General features: G+C 39.7%; 1 protein-coding gene across 1 annotated transcript in view; it reads left to right on the top strand.

Annotated features, from left to right (window-relative positions):
- Positions 1–19,932, top strand: part of FMN1 (formin 1) — a 491,267-nt gene that overhangs the window by 1,243 nt on the left and 470,092 nt on the right. The window lies entirely within an intron of this gene.

Genomic DNA, 19,932 nt, shown 5'->3' on the forward strand with positions numbered 1-19,932 from the left:
AGGGAAACATGTTTTATATTCATGTTTGCATGGGGGGTAAGTGTCAATATGTGCTATGCCACTTTGGGGCATCCAAGTTCTCAGGAGGAAGAATTATGTTCTGTTGTCTGTGCCAAATAGCATCTTGTAGGCACACCACTGGGATTCAACAGCCATCGCTCATCTGTCTCTAGAATTTATTGCAAGATCTCTTGACTCTCAGACTTAGTAACCCCGTCTTGGGAAGAAAGAAACAGTAAAACTAAGTATTATATTCTAGTTTAACTGTAATTTCATTAGATATTCCTTTAAAAGTGTTATAAAAGTTCCAGGTCTTCTTGATTAGAGATATCTAAATTTTAATCTCCTTTCTCTCAACTGTGTTAGAGTTAGACAGGTACCAGGACCAATGAATAAAATGCCTTTAGATACTGTAGGAACTAAGGAGTAGTGACCTCCCTGGAGGAAAACAATGAATAAAAATTGAGAGACAATATATTATATCATAATGATTAAACTCATAAACCTGTCCAACAGAGATTCAAATCCTGGCCCAGTCACTTGCCAGATGAGTGATTTTGGCAAGTTGCTTATCCTCTTGAACTATAGTTTCTCATTTGTAAGATGGAGATAGTATTACCTGCTTCATAAGAGAAGTTAGAAGGATTAAGTGATATAATAAAGGTAAAATGCCTAGTAGTTCCTAACATGTAAGTGAGAAATTAATGATAACTGCAATCAATAATGTAAGCCAAAAAGGATAGTAATGGCCAGTGCTCTGTCCCGAAAAAGTATGCATTCTCTGTCATTGTCTTTATTCATCCTTTTTAGGTCTCAATCTGAAGCTAATGGAGGGTAGGAATTTTGTAGGTTCCTCATAAGACTTAGAGGGATGCCACTGACTGAAGCCACTCATGTTTGGACATTTTTCTCACCAGCCTGTACAAGTGCTAGGAAGCTCTCAGTGAAGCTACATTAAAGATGTAGCTTTAGAGAAGGTTTTCGGGCCTCTGGACCTGTCTTAAGCTGTTCCTTTCTCACTGGCTACTCAGTGCACTGACTTGGTAAATTGTCATTTTTACAGAATCACTGGTGAATACATTGGCTTCTTCCCAAGAGAAACAAAACTGCTTTTCTTCAAATGTCCCTGGGAATTTAAGAAACTCTAACTTGCCAGATGGAAGAACTTGTCTTTTATAAGATTTTTCTTTTCTAAGAATACTGTATTTCTTCTTGCCTGTGTTGAAAACAGCAGGCAATTACTGAATATCTATGTGGTTCACTTTCTTCATTTAGAAAGAGAGGTTAAGAATTCTGTTTACTCTTTGGACATACTTTTAAATTTAGAGTATATTGTTGATTATATTATACTAGTTAGGGTCCTTTCCTAACTAATTGGACTTTGTATTGGATAGAAATTCAGAGGAAAGAATCTTAAGCAAAATAAGCATTTTGGGCTTACATAATTGAGCCATAACCAGATTCTAATATCTTGGTAGAAGACTAGTTTACCCCCAAGTAAGTCCTGAGATTCAGATACTTTTGAGGTTGGTAGCTTGTTTTCTGTTTCTTTGTCTCTGTGCATTTCTTTTGGTTCTTTCAATTCTGCTCTTCTTTTTTCTGTCAAGAGCCCTGTTTTCTCAGTACCATAATAAACTCTATATTCATATCCTTCTAGCTTGGTAATACTCCTAGCTCTATATCAGGTCTTTTTTCCTCTCAGCTCCAAAGTGGGAAAATTCCAGGGAAGGATTGTGATTGATGAGGCCTTCCTTGTTAGCAGTTGTAACCCTGCCTAGACTAAATGCTTTGGCCAAGGGAATGGGGGCCGTAGGTCATCCGATCATCTGAGGGTGAATCTCATATCTTGGTCTCCCTCCCTCTTCAGACATAAAACTGGTGGAGCTGTCCCCAAAGGATGGAGAGTGGAAACAGACTGGAATGTGATGTGATGATGATAAACTTTCCTGATATAGGATTGAGAAATGCTTTTTTCCTACCTCACATACTATACCTCAAAATCTAGTTTTATGTTAAAGATTTGGACTCATGCATATCATCCAGGGCTGAGGTATGTTTTAAATAATCTTGACATTAGTGGTTTCTTATCAAAACTTCATTTGTGTACATGCAAAAATTGATCAGAATTATTTAATAGCATGCAGTGATTCCACTGTTGGTAGTTTGATTTTGCTTGGGAGTTATTCATGATCTCTTATTTGGGCCTAGTTTTACCTATGGCCATTAATTTTAGATGTACATAGTCTCTGTCTTAAAAATCAGCTTACTACTCATTAGATCCCAGCCTGTGTGTTGACAGAGTTATAGCTGTTAATCTGATTTGCTTGATCTTGCAGAGATGCTAAGCCACAGGAATTGTATTCTCATGCATCAAATATGAGCATGTACTAACAGGCTGGCCTTAAGAAGGAATTGAAACATTCCTGTGTTTAGCATCTGTGCTGAAGAAGTGCTGACAAAACAGCCATCTACATACTCTGTGAGATGGTAATTACTTAAGTGGGAAGATGTAAGAAAGCTATGAGCCTCCTTACCTTGTCAATGTATTAAAGCAAGGAATGGTCTGGGAATGGACCATTCTCTCCTAGTTAAGTTTCTTAAGACTTCTGACTAAGAGTAAAAAACGGCCCAGAGTAATTGGAATTTCTATATTTCTATAGGTTTTAAACATATAATGCCTTAGCATGAAAGGGAGTGGAGGAGGGGAAAGAGAGTTAGTCTTTCTTTAGACCTTCTTAACTCATCATTTTCCTATAATGACCTGGACCTCTATAATTCACTCCTTCAGGAAGCAAGCTACTAGCTGTATTGTTTGGTTTTCTTTTTGTTTGTTTGTTTGTTTTGAACCAATATATGCTACTTTTCTTATTTTAATCAAAACTGACTTGTTCTACATTTATCTTATTAGGCTAGCTATAACTATTCGTCCTTTCTACTGTGTTATAGATCATTGTTAAAGACCAACATCTTTCAAATTAAATACTTTTTTTACGTTGGTCTTTCAAGTAACAGGCTATTGAGGGAAATATTTTGGAGGCAGGCAGGACTTTTTAACATTGATGTTGGTCGTCAGCATGGGGACATTAATTGAAAAGTAACAGGCACAGACAGAAGACTGACTAGAGAGGGTAGATAAGGCTGTAAAAGCAGACAGGAAACACTATTATGTTGCTACTGTCAGGGTCCTAATACGAGCTTCCTGTAGGCTGTCCCTGTCTCAATAGGAGTGTTGTAGTGCATGCCTTTGTGAAGGAAGCACAGGGAAAATGGTATGACTCGAGGATCAGTACTTTAGATATCCACCAAACAGAGCAGTGCTGTGGTTAGACACTCTTTTAGAAATGATTGTTCTGTTTTTACCCATATGAGTATATGTTCACATTCATCCAGGCTCAGATGCTTTTCCAGTGATATCCCTTTTTAAAAATGGAGGGGGACCAGCAGTTAGCGTAATGGCTATGTCGCTGGACTCCCATGTAGTCGACCGCTGTTTGCATCCTGGACCCGATGGCTTAAAACTCACGCCAGGTGTGTGTGCGTGTGTGCCCAAGATCCCGAGAGGAGAATGGAAGAGAAGGGATTGCAGTGTGGCCATCCCCCCTAGGGGGTAATTTCTTGCTTTCTGTCTCTGTGTCTTTCTGGTGAACACACGCAGAAAAACGCCAACTCATACTTGGGGGCCAGCAGGTGGCATGGTGGTTAAAGGCACTGGATTCTCACATGGCCGACCATGGTTCGAGTCCCAGACCTGGTGGCTTGATTTCTCACTTTCACTTTCTCTCTCTCTCACTCTATCTCTGGTCAAATTAAGAAACAAACAAATAAGAAAATAAAGTTAAATAAAAAATAATTCTTAAAAACCAAAACCAAAAACTCGTGCTGGGTGTGTGTGCGTAAATGCCCAAAATCCTGAGATGAGAATGAAAGAGAAGCGATTGTGGTCTGGCCATCCCCCTGGGGGTGATTGCTCACTTTCTGTCTTTCTGTAGTTTCTCTGTATCTCTGTCTCTCTCTGTGAGTATACAAGCCCTATAGCAAAAATCTCTCTTAAAAAAAAAAAATTGGAAGGGAGCCAGCCCACGCCATGGTGATTAAAGCACTGGATCTCACTTGGCCAACTGTGTAATTTGAGTCCCAGACCTGGTAGCTTGAGAAGCATGCCAGGCGTATGTGCATGCATGCCCTAAATCCTGAAAGGTGGAAGAGACTGAGAAGAAGGTATTGCTGAGTAGCCATTCTCCATGGGGGTGGAGGGGTATACTTTCTTCCTCTCCCACTCCCTCTAGTGATCACCTTCTGGCAAACTTTAGAAAAATAAAAATAAAAAGGAAGGAAAAATGCAGATGTTTCAGAAAGAATGAGAACTTGTTTAGGTATTAGAAGGGTCTTCCTTGGTTATTTACTTGCCCTGGTAATTTGGGGGAACCATAAGGCTTCCCGAACCTTGATGTTAGCACAAATGAAATTGAAACAACATGATCTGAATGAATTACATTCTCTGTGTAGATGGGAGAAAATCCACCTGAGCAGTGCATAGAAGACCAGGGTACTGTCTCATGTGCCCCCAGAGCTCTTCTTTAGAATCCCAAGATGGGCCAGCCTAAGGTGTGGTAGTTAAGGTCTTGGACCCAGTGACTTGAAAAACATGTTGGCCACATGTGCATGCATGGTTAAAAATCCTGAAAGACATGGAGGAGAAGGAATTGTACCCATGTCCCATGGGTTGGTGCTTTCCTGCTTTCCTTCTCTCTACTCTGTCCCTGACTCTCTCCAGTGAGCACATGTGCCCACTGCCAAATTTAAAAATTAAAAAAAAAAGAAGAAGACAAAGAGGCTCAAGAAGCTTTTCCAGGGTCTCAGTTCCTCCAAGTACCAGAGTAGGTCTTCTGCCCTTTGTGTAAAGATTGCTGAGCTAAGTTGGGGAAAGTAGTTTGGAATAATTACTGTTACAGTGTTTAATGATCTTTCTCTCTGTGAGAATTACAGCTCAGCAAATATTGCTATGTTTAAATGTCTTTCTTCCCTGAAGAAGCAGTAAGTAAAATTATTGTCATTGATTTCTAGAAGTGCATTGTTTTAATCTCTTCACTGAAAGCACCTCCCACGGTCTTAGCCCTATGCATAACAATAAAGCTGATTTTTTACCTTTACACTAGACAGTCCATGTAATTTGTTGTTCTTTTGTAAGAAAATTATCCATGGGGCTGGCAAGTGGCATGGTAGTTAAGGGCACAGGACTCCCATGTCGCCGACCAAGGTTCAAGTCCTGGACTTGATGACTTGCTTTCTTACTTTCCCTCTCTCTCTGTCCCTCTCTGGTCAAATTAAAATAAGTAAATGAATAAGGTTAAATAAAATAAGTCTTAAGAAAAGAAAAAGAAAAATATCCATAAAGTCTGTTCCCACGGCAGGCAGAGAACAAACTCTATGTTGCATCTGCATCGATCCTGGACTTAATATAGAAGACTTAAATTCCTTCCTTAGTGTACCTAATATGCAGGTCTCTCTGTACTGTAGGTAGATGGTGCTATACTGCTTATTTTGATGATGAAATGAGGGCTCACAGAGGTTCATGCGTTTGCTTAAGGGTAGAGCTCTAAATGAAATCTGGGTAGTATTTACCTGCTGGGCTTGTATTCTGCTTTATATCTATGCCCTAGTAAGCCACAAAAAATGCTCTTAATTTTTTAAAACTTTTTAAAGCAAGATAAACCATAAGTGTAGTGCACTATTCTGGGTATGGATCTAGTGAAAAGCAAGAATCGCTTTTTATAGGCATTAAAAGTATTATCCTTTCTCTTTTTAGATGAAGACAGCCACTTCAGAAAATTTTCCAAGCTTAAATCACGTTTGGAAAGCTTTGCAAATAATTTTTTTTTTAAAGCCCACAGGTCTGCAGAAGACAGAATTCATCTACAGAATTGGCATCAGTCCTGTCCTTGTTTGCCAATGTTCCTGTCTCCTTTGTCCTTGTAGCACCTTCTACCTTTTGCCCACAGGAGACTAGCTGGGCTTTTAAACCCCCTCTCTTCTTCCCACGCAACTCCCAAATAAAAATAAATAGAACATATGACACATAAAAGGGATGGTTATCCCCGTAGTAAACTCACATTTTAATTTGTCTTAAACTGGTCCTAATTTTAAGCTCTGAAAACACACATTAGTTCTAATTAACATGATTATCTGAGGACCTGGAACTCCACTATGCCATAGCTTCTACAACAAGGCTCTGGAATATGATAGAAAGTGGACAAATATGGAAGATTTGTTGCTGAGTGAAGCAAGTCAGGTTATGAAAGAGAGACATTGTATGTCTCCACTTAACATATACCGACTGTCTGCACTCTATGGTAGAGACTGAAAGACTGGAAAATATAAAAGTATTAAAAATTGTAATGGACACTAGAGACAACGTGAAAAGAAAGTGTGGAAGGGGAAGAGTGTAGGAAAGGAGATTTGGGGGAGAAATGGAGAGTTAAGACGGTTGTGGGACACAGATAAGGTTTATTATCTGTTGACGAGGATGTGTATAATAGTCTCAACTAGGCTGGACTGTGGTGTATATCGTGCTGGGTAAAGTCTCTTCATAATCTAAATGATGTAGGGACTAGCAGTTGGTGTAATGGTTATGTCTCTGGACTCCCACGTAGTCGACCGCGGTTCGCGTCCCGGACCCGGTGGCTTAAAACTCACGCCGGGCGCTTGTGTGTACGTGCCCAAGATCCCAAGGGGAGAATAGAGGAGAAAGGATTGTGGCATGGCCATTCCCCCTGGGGGGTGATTTCTTGCTTTCTGTCTCTCTGTCTCTCTCTGTCTGGTGAGCATATGCTCCCTATAGCGAAAAAACCTCTCAAAAAAATAATAATCTAAATTATGTATAGTGATTTAATGTATGAATAATAATAAAAAAGAAAAAAAGAAAATATTAAAAAAAGAAAAACTGTTATAGATTGAAAAAGTATGAATTTAATGTTTTCTTCTTTTTAAAAGATTTTGCCAGAGGGTACATGTGCACCCCAGAGAGAGACAGAAGGAAAGTGAGAAAACACCCCTTATGGGGAATGGTCATGCTGCAGTCCCTTCTCCATTTCTGCCTCCTTTAAGGATTTTGGGCATGTGTGCATATGTACCCAGTGTGTTTTGCAAGCTGCCAGGTCTGCAAGCTGCCAGGTCCAGGACTTGAATTGCACATTTGACCATGTGGGATCCAACTACCTTAACTAACAACACACTAAGACCTGATTCTAAACTTAGTGTTGTTTTTAAGCAGCAGTGTCTTAGCTCTAACCCTGTATCTCTTCCACCCAAATTGTTCTTTAGGTAATTGACAAGGTATTTTTCTAGTTGTACAGTGGAGAAAAATGAGATGGAGAGATAAAAAGTGTCTTGCCCAAGGTCAGTCACAATCAGCTGCAGAGCCAAGAATAGATCAAATCACCTGACTCTGGGCTTTGTTCATTACATCACTCAGCTGTCTTCAAGAAGAAATGGCACTGCTTGCCACAGAAGTGAAGAAGGCAGTCAACCCAGACTCAGTTTGGGGGTCTTCACTGTTCTTGTTCCCCTGTTTTTGGTTGAAATGGATTTACAACCGCCAAATTGCATCACTACTAGCTAAATTCAGGAACTTAAATAACATAATTTATTAAGAAATAAAATCCTGGGACCAGCAGATGTGTAATGGACTACTGGACTCACATGTAGTCAACTGCAGTTCGAGTCCTGGACCCAGCGCCTTAAAACTCACATCGGGTGCATGTGCGTATGTGCCCAAAATACCAAGAGAAAACTGGAGGAGAAGGGATTGTGGCATGGCTGCCCCCCTTGGGGGATGACTTCTTGCTTTCTATTTCTCTGCCAAGTGCACACGCCCTACAGCAAAAATCTCTCTCTAAAAAAAAAGAAATAAAATCATGAGAGTTTCTGGACAGCAGAACATGAAGAGGCTTGGCAGGAAGATGAACAAGAACATTTCCCACATTCAAGAAGGGAGGCACATCCCCAACCAACCCCATGGACACAGAATTCATGTTCTCAGAACCCTTCCAGACCTTACTCTATGTCTTCATGTGGCTGTTTATTTGTATCTGTTGTAATAAACCAGTAGATGTAAACAAACAAAAACCAAAACAACACACACACAAAAGGGAAGGCTATAATACTCACAAATTGTGCAAATTGCAAAGAAAAATGGAGAGGCAACCGAAGACCCTGAAATGGTCGCATAGGGAACTTACGCTCAAACCACATTTAAGGAAGAAGAAAGACACAGAAGAGGGGGGAAAAGGGTATGTAGCCCAAGAGTATATGTATTGAGTCACCAGGAATGTCATGATGCAGATTGGCATAGAAAAACAGAAAAATTTGTCATGACTTTCCTGACAACCTAATATAATAGGACATGGACTCAGGAGAATACTATCAGGAAAACTAAGGTTACTAATAAAGAAATTTGAAAAAAATGCTAAGCCAGTTTTTTGTTTGTTTGTTTGTTTGTTTGTTTTTTAAGAGTGCTTTTAGCATTATCATCAGTGCATGGTGTACAAATAATTCAGTTGCTCAAAAAAAGATGGAGCCAGGCCAGCCCCATGGCCTAGTGGTTTAAGGAGCTGAATCTCATATGGCCAACTTCATGGTTGAAGTCCTAGACCTAATGACTTGAAAATGCACAGGGTACATGTGCATGCAAGCCCAAAATCCTGACAGGATGGAGAAGTGGAAGAAAAGGGATTGTGGCATGACCATGCTCTGCTGAGAGGTGCTTTCCCCCTCTCCTCTGTTTCTTTTTCTCTGATTATTGCATGTGGCCTCTGGAAAATTAAAAAAAAAAAAAAAAAAAAAAAAAAAAGGTAAAATTTATAGAAGGAGAAGAAGCAGAACAATCCAGTCCTCATTTTGCTCCTGTCTTTTCCATTTAAGCATGGCAGATAAGAATCTCCATCTACAAAGACAGGTATAGACCAAGTATTTTATCTGTTTATTTTTTACAAACCATGTTCTTTTTTGGTTTCTAGCCTTTTCTTCTTAGGAAGGTAGAAAACTTAACCTCAATCCTTCTTAGGCTTACTCTACTCCCCAAAGTTGTATCTTAGTTTTAGGGGACTGACACTGCTACAACATTGGGAGAGGGACCCTCTGGTCATTGTTGCATTAGACCTCACATGTTATTCTGAAACTCCCAGTATTTCTGCTCACATGATTCTCTGAGTTGTAGTTGTGTCTTCGGCTGCATCCAAGTTGTGCTTGGTCCACAGAAATCTTTTGGTGGCATTTCCTATAGTTCCTTGTACCTAGATGTACCACACATAACTCTGGGTCTTGTGGCCCCTCTAGTGACATCAGGCAGCAGGACCTTGGTACTCCCTTTGCCAGGCTCCACAAGCCTTTCTTCCTCCTTTCCCAACAGCCTAGGAGTTTCTTCAAGACTTTTCATATCCATAAATCCTGCCCCTTTTTCTATCCTTCAAGAACTTCCCTATGCAGGGAACCAGCAGTTAGCGTAATGGCTATGCCGCTGCACTCCCACGTAGTCGACCACAGTTCGCGTCCCGGACCCGGTGGCTTAAAACTCACGCCAGGCGCGTGTGCGTGCGTGCCCAAGATCCCGAGAGGAGAATGGAGGAGAAGGGATTGCGGCATGACCATACCCACTGGGGGGGGGTGGGCGACTTCTCACTTTCTGTCTCTCTGTCTCTGTCTGTCTGGCGAGCGCATGTGCCCTATAGCGAAAACCTCTCCAAAAAAAAAAAAAAGAAGAGGAAATTCCCTATGTTCATGGGACCAGCAAATGGTGTAATGGTAATATTGGTGGGCTCCCACGTAGTCAACTGTGGTTTGAGTCCCAGACCTAGTGGTTTAAAACTCATGCTGGGCACCTGTGTGTGCATGACAAAAATCCTGAAAGGAGAATGGAGGAGAAGGGAGTGTGGCATGGCCATCCCCCCTGGGCAGTGATTTCTCACTTTCTGTCTCTCTGTCTCTCAAGCGAGCACACGTGCCCTATAGCAAGAATTTCTCTCTCTCTAAAAAAAAAAAAAGAAAGAAAGAAAGAAAGAAAGAAATTCCCTATGTTCTTCTAAAAGATTATGATTTCAGAGAACCAAATCTAAAAACATTCATAGGCTATGTCTCTTTTTCTCTTTACCACATACCTCTCCTGATGCACTGAATACCAATTTTGATACCTGTCTTGCCTTAACAGTGGTCAAGCAAATGCAAAGAACATAAAAAAAATAGATTAATATATTTGAGCATTATTTTCCTGTAACATTTTTAAAAATTTATGGTACAGTGCCTGTGAACATGTGTGTGTGTGTGTTTGTGTATGTGTGTGTTCAAGAGAGAAAGAGAGAGAGAGAAAAGTATCCTCCATCAGGCCAAGGACTCAACCATGGAAAGCCTGTAGCTCCCAGTCCCACAGTCCAGTGCACCAACGACTGCATCATCACAGAGGCCTGGTCCACTGCTTTCCTTAAGGGAATACAGTAATTTTGGATTTTGTCTTGTTCACATCTATTTTATTTTTTGGGGAAATGACCCCAATGCATAAGTATAACCAGAACTAGTTAAACCAGGAATAGAAATCTGATTCAAACTAGGCCAGATGTATTCTTCTCCCTGATTTAGAGTTTTGAGTTGAAGGACTGCAGTGACTGTGAGTCACTGTAGTTAAATCACAGTAAATGAAACACTTTAGGGAGACAGCCTGCACACTGCCCCATGGGCCACTGCAAGGCTCTGCTTCCTGTTCTCCCTACTCTTGGCTTTCACAGCCATTCTCTGATTTCATGAAATTTCAATTTTATTGAATAAAATATGCTTCTCTTTTTGCTTAAGGTAGTAGCCAAGATCAATTTCAATCGCTTACAACCCAAAGAAATTTAAAAGTAGTAGTCAAAATAGCCAAGGCAGAAAAACATGGTGAGGAGGAAATTGAAACTCAAGATAGGTAAAAAGATGGTAAGATAGAGTATAGGTGTTTAAGATGTATTTTTCTAATAATTTAAAGTGACAGTTGCAAGAATTATATTTGTGTTCCTGGAACAATTGTTGACTATCTTTTGGGGTGAAACTTCATATCTGTGAGCCCTGCTTTGTTGTAGGGCCATTGGCGTACTAGAGAACAGCCAGATGATGTGTGGGATTTTTAAGAATGAAAGTTCTTCCATTTGAGGGCTTGCTGAAGAGGCTAGGTGTTTAGTCAGGATAAGAAAATGTCTGAGGAAACATGACTGACTTTCAGGTGTTTAAAGGACAATTGGTTAGGTGAGAAATTGGATTCACTCATTGCAGCTCCAGGGAAGAAAGATGGAAAGAAATGAATGGAAATGGATTTGGGTTCAGAATAAGGAAAACTTATTTTTACATTTAGGGCTTTCTGGAATGCCATAAGGTTTCCTTTTGGGGTATAGAACTGTTTGGGATAGAAGAGTTCAAGGTGGGGTTGGATAGCCATTTCCAAGAGTTGGGATGAAGGAGAGAGTCCAGCACTAGCAAGGGAGATGGGACTGAAAAGTTAGATTAACTCCTAACTTTTCTTGAAATCTAAGGTTCTATCATTTTCTCTCTGCATACTATTAATCCTAAACTAGAAATGACATAATGCAATAAAGTGTTAAAGTATTTCACAAATATAGTTTTATAAAATTTTTCTCTTTTTTTTTTTAATTATAGTCTACAAACTTTCATTGAGAGAAGACATTTCCAAAAGTAAGGGAAACAGAAATTTATTTTCTATTCTCTGAATTGTATCAAACAACAATTAAAGTTTTCACAGCTAGTGATTCACTAAAATTGAAAAACTTTCTGTAGGGACCAGCAGATAGTATAATGGCTATGTCATAACCAGGTCCAATCAAGTCCTGAATCAGTGACTTGAAACTCATACTTACATGTATGTGTGTATGCCCAAAATCCCAAGAGGAGAATGGAGAAGGGATTGCGGCATGGCCATCCCTGCATGGTGATTTCTTGCTTTCTGTCTCTCTGTGTCTCTTCGGTGAGCACACATACCCTCTAGCAAAAATCTCTCTCTTAAAATTTTCCGTAGTATTAATATAATAATATAAAACCCAGGGGATTATGAATTTCTACATGAAATTGAATAGGTTCCTTGAGTTATTTTAAGGAATACACCAGAACCTCAACTTTTCTCCCAAACTTTTCCCATATTAATGAAAAAAAAAAGTTGCCATGGCATCTTTTGCCAAGCTTAAATAGGTACCTCAGATATTTTATCATCCTCCTCTGAAATAGTACCCCTAAGCTTGTCCCTTTAAAGCTATGTAACTGTTGTGTATTTTAGATTATTTTTATTAACTAGGGGGTAAGAACTGGATTATTCTAGTTTCTTACTTACCTCAGCAAGTAGAAGCTGACATTCAATAATCATGTCTTAAACAAGAATGGACAAGGAAAGCCATTCTGTTTGAAAATCCTAGTCTTTAAGACGCTGTCGTACATAGTCTGACCTCACGAAGCTTTTCATAATCTCTTTCATAATCTCCCACTCTTCATGTAAAAACCTTTAAAAATGTAAGCATACATATAACTATTCATTAGCTCTCTAGTTAAGTGGATTGCAATTATAAAGAGCATTCAAAAGAATCCTCTTTTCTGCTTGCAAATTGAATTCTCAAGTACTTTTAAAGACACATTTACGATATAGTAAAAACATTCTATATTTGGCAGGATCCAAATTTAAAAGGAAAGAAACATATTTATGGGTGCAGATTCTGAAATAAATTTTAAAAAATCATTTTTTGATATACAAAAAATATTAAAAGAGAAGAAATGACAATGAACTATATTCCTATCTGGTAGAATTAATTACAATCTTGGTCTTTATTTTTTCTCTTTATTTTTAGGAAGCAAGGTTTAAAAATTATTTATATGTATATACACATACATACATATATATATATAAATGATTAAGATTTAAAATAGGTGACACATTACAAAGATGATTTTATCATTATTTTTATCTGAAATGCTACAATTCTAAAAGGAGGGAGAAATGCAGAAGGGATTACCGCTTGACCATGCACCATGTTGGGTGCTTTCTCTCTTTTCCTGGCAAGAACACAGGCCTTCTGGCAAATTAAAAAAGAAAATATAACAAAAATAATACATTGTTATTACTATTTTAGTTTAAACAGTTAATAAAAACTGAATTTGGTCCAGCAGGTGGCACAGAGGTAAAGGTGGCCGACTCTCACATGGCCAACTGTACAGTTAGAGTCTTGGACCTGGCAGACTGAGAAACATGCTGGTGCATGTGCATGCCTGTCCAAAATACCACCAGGAAGGAGAGACAAAAGAGAAGGGATTATTGTGTGGTCATCCCCCAGGGATGATTTTTTATATTCCTTCTCTCTCTCTCTCTCTCTCTCTCTCTCTCTCTCCCTCTCTCTCTCTCTTGCAAACCCACGATCCATATAGCAAAGTAAGAAAAAAAAATTATTGAAACTAGAAGAATGGTTAACTTTACTTCATCTCAAGATATATTATTGCTGGGTTTTTTGTTTGTTTGTTTGTTTAGTGTTCTATAGGGCACATGCACTCAATGGAGAGGGAGAGAGAAAATGGGACCAACAGATGGCATAATGGTTATGTCGCTGGACTCCCACATAGTTGACTACAGTTTGAATCCCAGACCTGGCAACTTAAAACTCACATAGGGTGCGTTTTTGGCTATATCCAAAATCCTGAGAGGAGAATGGAGGAGAAGAGATTGCAGTGCAGCCATTCCCCCACTGGGGATGACTTCTTGCTCTCTGTCTCTCTGTCTCTCTCTGTCTCTCTGGTGAGCTCATGCACCTTATAGCAAAAAATCTCTCTAAAAAAGAAAAACACCCCCTGGGGGGATGACCACTCCTCAATCCCTTTGTTTTTCTTTAATTATTGTTATTATTTTTATTTAAATATTAAATAGTATACATCATTTGACTTGTGTCTTGAGTCTGGGCTCATTGTTATTATCATTGTTATTATATACTGTTTTTATAAATTACATTCTTTAGATAGTATTGATTCTTTTTTTTGAAAGATTATTATTTTTGAAACTTTCTTCCTACCTCCTAAGTATTATTAAACGTACTATTTTTACACATTTTATGTTATACTATTCCATTTGGTTCTGCAAATATAATTTTGAGAGTTGTTTATCAGCAACTCCATGCTTAAATTGATTTATTAAATATATACAACTCCTGAGTGTGCTGTTTATGCTTTTTTTGTTGTTGTTCTACCCACTGTTTGATAAATATCAACCCAACTTAGCGTAGCTATTCATAATCCCCAATCCCCTGAACTTGCGTACACCATTATTGTTAATTTACTAAAATGTTATTGAGTATCTGGATGGTGTATTACTGGACTATAGAAATTCAATGTTGAATAACACAGTCTCTGTCATCAAGAAGTGAGAGCAACCAACATGCATTAAATTCTTAATGTGTCAGCTCCATGAGATATGCACTATTATTTCTTTATCCTCAGGACCCATTGTAGGACTTGGAATTGGACAAGTCGGCAATTCATACTTGTTTAACTCAATGGGCTTTCACTGAAATAAGTTCATTAAAAGTTACAGTTGGGCTAGCCGGTGGCAGGTTTCACCTACTGGCTAGCCCAATTGAGAAGTAGATGTAGTCTGGGTAAAAAGAGAAACATGGAACGTGGAACAAGAGGTCTCATCAAGATGTACGGTATCTGCGTTACCCTGTGTAACTCCTGAAACTTCCTTCCTTAACTTGTACACATCGGGAATGTTTAAACAGGAGTATCTGTGTTTGGAGAGGCTGGACTATCTATCTTAGTAGACCATCTTCCCATTGTGAAGTGAGTTAGTCAGTGTCTGTGTAGCTCCGAGGAAATGTGAGGTGACAGAGCAGTTTTAGGGCCATTGGGTCCAGGAAGCCAGGGGCCAACCCAGGCCAGTTTAAGAGCAAGGTCCTAAGAAGGAGCTTACAGCCTGTCTCATATTCTATAACAGTGTTTCTCAACCTTTTTTTTTTTTTTTTCATTATCCACCTCCTTTAGATATTTTTTTCCTAACTGCCTCCCTTTCATGAAAATTAATAATGCAGATAACTGCATGTATGTTTATGTTCTGTTTATTTCTGCTTCATGCATAAGAAGAGTAACATTTTGACCCCTTTCCATTAATCAACTTAAATCAACCAGACTTCAGAGGTCCCTTTAAGGTGATCTGCTATTCTGCAGCTGACCTTAAACTTGAAGGCTTTAGCTGCAATGCTGCAAAAAAACACTTTTTATTATTCTTCCAGTTGTCCTTCCAATGATTCTTTCTAGTAAACTAATCTTGGCTACGTTACTAACCGCCCAACTGTTACTCTCTGCTTTCTTGCTTCCCCTTTACTGTCTTCAGTATAGCAGCCCAAAAGACCTTTTAAAAATGTGATCAGATATTGTCTTTCCCCAGCTTTAAAATCTCCAATAGCTTCACATAGGACTTAGAATAAAATGTGGAGTATCTATCATGGCCCCAAAGTCTACCTGATCTGGCTTCTGCCTATCAATCCAATCTCATCTGATACAAGCATGTGTACAGGAAATTATGTTCCCATGGGCAGAAAAAAAAAGCCATGGTGTAGAAAGTCAAGGAGCAGCTCACGTGGGGGTATGTAGAGGTGTGTGGAGGTAATACTGACAGTACATTGAGTGTGTGGAGGTGATACTGAGAGGACGTGGTGGGCACTGACAGGAGGGGAGATGTTTCTGCTAAGAGAAGTCAGGAAGGACATCTCGGGAAAATTGACAGTGATGATATATATAAAAAAATGTTTAGGGAGCTAGTGGAAGCCAGATCCCACATGGCTGACAGTGAATCCGACCCTGGTGGCCTGAAAAACATACTAGGCACATATGCATGCATTCCCCAAATCCCAACAGGATAAGGAAATGGCAGAGAAGGGATTTGGGGCATGACCATGTCCCATTCGGGGTGGCTTTCTCCCTCTCCATCTCTGTGTCTTTGTCTCTCTTAGGTAAATGCATGCACTCTTTATCAATAAAAAAGACTGAAAAAGAAAAAAAAAATGTTTATGAATGAAACTGCCTAAGAGAGAGAGATGGGAATCCCAGTCCATGCAGAGGGAACAGGAAAAAGTGGTACACAAGTGAGCCATTAACACATAACCATAGCTGTGGCAGAATATAAAATGAGACTGGAACAATAGGTGGGACTGAAGTCTGTCCAGAGTGAGAGCACTGAAGGGATTTGACTGTGGTTAATTAACTGAGGAGGTGACGTGGTCTGTTTGAAAAGATAGCTCTGGTTGCAGTGTGAACAATAAGTATATAAGCACACACAGGTTTGGAGTCCCTGCAGCGGTAGGATGACTAGCTGGTACTGGTTTGCCTGGGACTTTGTTAGTTTTAGCACTGAACAATCTTCCTTCTGGAAACTCTTCCATCATATGCACGTCAGTGTGGTTGGCTGCCCTATGTTACGCAATGGTTCAGGTGAGAGATTATGGTGACCTCATGGAAGACTCAGGATCTGTTCTTCCCTGTACTCACTTGAGAAGAAAAGAATTGGCAGCACGATTCCCTATTTCAGAAAGCTCCATTGATTTAGCCTCCAATACATAGGGAAGGGGATCCTTAAAAAGGTGATGCAAAGTGCATATTATGAAAAAACTATGCATTAATTTTATTATTATTTTTTAATGATTGGAGGGTGCTTCCTGGAGAAAATGCCTCTCAATGGGGCATAGTCATGCTACAATGCCACAGTCCCTTCTCCTTCCTTTCTTCTTCAGTCAAGACTTTGGACACAGAAGCAAATGCGTCCAGTGTGTTTCCGAGCCATTGGGGCTGAGATTCAAACTATGAAACCGTGGTCAGTTCATATTGCATCTGGTTTTTTTTTTTTTTTTTTTTCCGTTTTGCTATAGGGCATGTGTGCTCTTCAGAGAGAGACTGAAACAGACAGAGAGTGAGGGAGAAAGTGAGAAATCATCCCCTTCACTCCAGGACAGAGGGCCATGCTGCAATCCCTTCTTCATTTTTCCTCTTGGGATTTTGGGCATACACACACATGTGCCAAGCATGATTTCAAGTTTCTGGGTCTGGGACTTCAACTGTGGAGTAGGCCATTTGGGATCTAGTGCCTAAACCTCCACGCCACCTGGTGGCCCAAGGGATCTGACTTTCTAAGCACAACACTTAACCTCTACAGCTGTGGGAAGAGATGAATATTTACCAACACATATAGAGTGTGGCAGATGATACATTCCATAGAGACAAATGGATCAGGTAATGGACTTGAGAGTGACAGTAGCTGTAAGCACTATTTCATGTCAGGTGATGAAGTAGCCTTTCTTTCCTTTATTTTGTTAAATTAATTTATTTCTTCTGAAAAAAAAAGGGGGAGGGGAGAGTTTTCATGCACATGTATGCAGATGGGGCTGGTCCTGGATTTCAAAAATTTTTGCACCAAAATAAACCTGAACTTGAATTCCATTTTTCCATGAACTTTAAAAAGTGTCCTCATATATGTGCAACATAGCAATACACACACTTTTTTTTTTTAAGAGAGAGATTTTTGCTGTAAGGCATGTGTACTCACTGGAGACAGAGACAGAAAGTAAGAAATCATCCCTCCTGGGGGATAGTCATGTCACAATCCCTTCTCCATTCTCCTCTTGGGATTTTGGGCATGCATGCACACACATCTGGTATGAGTTTTAAGCTGCTGGGTCTGGGACTCAAACTGGTTGTCTATATAGGAATCCAGTGATGTAACCATTATGCCATTTGCTGGTCCTCAGACACATTCTTAATGTACAAATTATTTCAGGTAAGTCTTGATGACTTTTTTTTACATGGGCTTGATGGCATCACATTTTTGACATCTCAACAACTGGAACCTACCCATGCCAAGGCTGATTTAGTGAGAAGGTGGACTAAGCCGTTGCTGGTCCCTTCTGCTTCCTGTCAGGCTGCCCTCTGGCCATGGGCACCGATGCAGTTTCTTCATCCTCAGCTTCCTAGTTTCAGCCTTGGTTTCCGTCTCAAGTTCTTATGCTCCTAGTTCCTCTGGTGCCTGCTCTTTGACCAGGCTGTACAGCAGAACACAGTGGCTCCCAATTGCCCCTGAATAAAGTAAATAATTTTACTCCTGAATCTCAAAGCTATCTCCCCTCGCTCATCTAATTCCTCCCTTTTTCTTGGGTCACCCAAGGCAGAAGATTTTTGTTACCAAACAGTCAAAGAGATTTGAGAGAAGAATACCACTATTCCTATACATACTATAAACAGCTAACTGGGCCGTTTGCCAGATACCATTTTAAACATTTTGTATATAATTTTTAAAATATTTACATTAATAAATGAATTCCTCATTGGAAAAAATTTTATTGAGCACCCGCAGTTTTCTAGCTAATCTCTCACAAACTTCCTCTTTTCTGATAACATTCCAGAGTTGTGGGGAGAGACAGTTTAACCAATAGATATAGAAAGTGACAGATGACAAGTTCCATAGAGACAGATGCATCAGGGGAAGGGACTTGAGAGTGACAGTAGCTGTGGGGGCTATTTCATGTCAGGTGACCAAGAAGGCCTCTTCACCTTTTTTTGAAAAAAATGTTTATTTACTTCTTCTTCTTCCGAGAGAGAGAGAGAGAGCGAGAGAGAGAGAGAGAGCGCATCTGCACACACATGCACACAAAAGCAGACTCCATGCTGTGAGTTAAGTTCCCAGGTTGACTTGTACATACTGGTGCATGTGCCCGTGATCCTGACTGGCCGCTGATGCTGGCTGACCAATGATGACAGCTGACCGGGAAGCCTGAGGGCCTGGTGGATCAGTGTGTGTCCTTGTTGAGGATGCTTCTTTATCTGCTTCTCACTCTCATTAAAAGATACATAAAATTGAGAGAGAGAAAAGCAGCCTCAATAGGTTTCTCATGCCATGATCTACCCCCAGCATCAGACAACCCAGGTCATGGGCATGAGTGCATGTGCAGCTAGCTTGCCTAGGGAGGTCTGAGGATGGCAGCCCTGGTGCTTCCATGTGGACCCAGCTTTGCAGAGCAGTGTGGTACTGCAGTACCACTCTCTGGTCCCCAAAGAAGAAAGTCTTCCTAATGATGCATCATTTGAGCAGAGAGGACCCATAAAAATTCTGGTGCAATTCCAGCAGAGGAAACAGCAAAAATGTGTGTTTTTAGTTTGTGTTTGAATTCTGAAACCATAGTTTATTTTTTCTTAGGCATGGGTCACAGTTTCATAAATTCATTTTCCCTCTTGTTTAGTAGCATTTAGAAACATTTTTTAAAAATCCCTTTTCTTCACTTTTTATATTCTCTACCACCATTTAAATTTTATTTTTTTAATAAAAAGTTTGGTATCAATCTAGTCTTTAATTTTCTAATCTGAATTTTTGTATTTTCATGTTTTTGTCTCCTTGATACAGACCAATGGTGGGAAACCAATTTTGTTCCTGATAATATTTTATTGTCTATTTTAATTCTTGTGTTTGTTAAAAAGTAAAGTTCAAAACATCATTAATCATTAATGCTGACTGCAAATAAAAATATGCTTGGATTTCCAGGACCAGCAGGTGGCATGATGATTAAGGTGCTGGATCTACATGGCTTACTCTGAGCTTTGAGTCCTGGGCCTGGTGGCTTGAAACACACTCTGGGTATGTGGGCATGTGTTTCCAAAATCCCCAGAGGAAAATGGAGGAGAAGGGTTTGTATGTAGCATGGCCATTCTCCTTAGGGAGGGTGATTTTTCAGGTTCCTGCTCTCTCTGTATCTGTCTCTCTCTGGCAAACTCATGCCCCCTATGGCAGAAAAAAAAAAAAATCTAACGAAACAAAAAGCTTGAATTTCCAGGCAGAAATGCAGATTGGACTTATATCTCCAGATAATGATAATTTAGTCCACTATGTAATGA

The sequence above is a fragment of the Tupaia chinensis genome, unplaced genomic scaffold (genome assembly GCF_000334495.1).
Source record: "Tupaia chinensis unplaced genomic scaffold, TupChi_1.0 Scaffold000062_1, whole genome shotgun sequence".
Taxonomy (NCBI): Eukaryota; Metazoa; Chordata; class Mammalia; order Scandentia; family Tupaiidae; genus Tupaia; species Tupaia belangeri.